Here is a 2,287-nt window from a genome sequence, read left to right as displayed (position 1 = left end):
CCATTTTCTTCACTCCTCATAGCACCAGGGAGACTTTGTCACTTGATTTCAGAGAGCAATTCAGTTTTTCTTGGGTCTTTCAATTCTCTTTCCAGATCATACCTAATACTACAAAAACAAAAACAAATGTCTTATCAAGAGAAGAATGGATAAATAAATTATAATATTATAATGGGACTATCTTCCATGTGTGGAAGAGCATACAGCAGCGAAAAGAAACTCATTGGACTACAACAACATGGATATATATATTTTTTAATTATGTTGAGTAAAAGACACTAAAAAGTACAACTTTAGAATTTTACATGACTTTCAAGAATAGGCAAAACTAGTCCATGGAGATAGAAGTAAGAATAAATATTACTTTGGCGGGGAGGTGGGAAACTATTGAGTGGACAGGGGCATGAGGTAACTTTCTGGAGTGATGGAAATGTTTTAGATCCTGATCTAGGTGATAGCCATATTAGTATATAAATATGTAGAAAAAAGTCTTTGACCTGTACACTTAAGTCTGCATTTTGTAATGTGGAAACTACACGTCAATAAACACTGAACAAAATTAAAATACTGAAAATGCTTTTTTCTAATTAGGCAGAACTTCCTACTCCACTTCCACGGAACACCCAGATAAACTTCAATATTCTACCATGTCCTGTTCAGAGAAGTATATCATCCTATCTTTCCCTGCTGGGAATTACTAAGTAATTCATTTATTCAACTGCTATTAATGCAGCATTCACTATGTCTTCTATAGAGCAGAACTGGATTTGAGGAGCCACAGCTGCAGAAAGAACTAACTACTTTATCCCTAGAGTACACTTGCCCCAGTGATTGGCTCAGGGCAGGCAGCCTGGGCTTGTGAGTGGAACCGGATGAGAGCCAACTCCTAATCATATACACAAACTTCTGGTTCAACTAGAAATTCAGGGGCGGGTGCCTTACATACAGACAGGTGAGTGAGTGCAGAGATGGGAGCGCCTTGCCTCCATTTAATCCCTTGTCTTTTTTCTCATGAGCGTGCTTGACAAAACATGTGATGAGGGATTAAGAGAGGGGGCTAATCTTGACAAACAGAAGGTTGCCAAACCACCTTCAAAGGAGTTGAGATAACTCAACAGGAATCATTTCTTCCCCAAGGAGTACCAAGGGACTGATGGCATCTAGGGTAGTTGTCTAGTTGAGGGCGGAGTCAGAGCCAGCATTGTAGATAAAGGAAGGGAGGTTAGTAAGACAGGTTTTCCAAGCACATGGGAATATGAGGTGGGGAGGTGGCTTGGTGCATCTCCAGAGTCTGTGCCAGCTGAGGGTATTTGGTACCAAAGTTTTCAGGGAAATTCTCCTAAATATCTTCCAGGTTCCTATTCTTTGAAACAGAATTAGACCAGGATCCATTGTCAAAGGCACAATCAGCATCTCATTGGTGTTCACCAAAGATTGTACTCATTTTTTTTTCTAAATGAGCCAACAACCAAGGTTTGTTTTAGGAATTACAAGCTTTAATGTAGAGAAACAATGTTATGTATAAAATGTGGGTGAATCCCATTCCATTGTTCTTTGTTCACAGTCTCATTATCCTCAACTTCTAAGGATGCTGATACCTTCTCTTACCTTCAACATTTATAACCTTACACCAGAAATACCAATGACTTTTAAAATATTATGTATTTGTGGCATTTTTATAATGACGCACTTTGCTGTTTAAGACTTCTAGGAGCAAGCACTCATACACACGATTGTTTAAATCAGTTTATAATATAAACAGTTATAAGTATGCACATAGACCGAATACCCTAGAGTTAGTAAAAATAGGGGATTAAATAAACACATATCGATTTTAAATGAATATTGATTCCTTTAAAATAATACCTAGGAAGATACTTATTCCAACAAAAACTCCTCTTTGAAATTCTTCCTAGAGCTAGTTTGTCAGTGGCACATAATACAGGGACAGATAATAATCGCTTCTCGGCCTTTTGGCTAAGATCAAGTGTAATACAGTGACAGATAAGATGAAACTCATTATTTTATAATTACAACTTTCTTTAATTAAGAAAGATGTTGACCCAGCTTATAATCAAAATCAAAACCACCATTAAAGAGGATGATACACTATAACTGAGGCAATTTTAAAATATCCACGGTTCAAAAGTGTAATTTAAAAAAAAAGGTGTTGGGGCACCTGGGTGGCTCAGTTGGTTGAGCAGCTGCCTTTGGCTCAGGTCATGATCCCAGGGTCCTGGGATCGAGCCCCACATCAGGCTCCCTGCTCAGCAGAGAGCCTGCTTCT

At 38.3% G+C, this 2,287-nt stretch overlaps 1 pseudogene; it reads left to right on the top strand.

Moving 5' to 3' along the window:
- The first annotated feature begins 1,957 nt into the window (after positions 1 to 1,957).
- On the top strand, positions 1,958 to 2,041 carry LOC116632525 (annotated as a pseudogene).
- Positions 2,042 to 2,287: the final 246 nt, after the last annotated feature.

The sequence above is a fragment of the Phoca vitulina genome, unplaced genomic scaffold, assembly GCF_004348235.1.
Source record: "Phoca vitulina isolate PV1807 unplaced genomic scaffold, GSC_HSeal_1.0 scaffold6, whole genome shotgun sequence".
Classification (NCBI taxonomy): Eukaryota; Metazoa; Chordata; class Mammalia; order Carnivora; family Phocidae; genus Phoca; species Phoca vitulina.
Note: the sequence above shows the minus strand (reverse complement) of the source record. Positions and strands in the feature narration are given on the sequence as shown.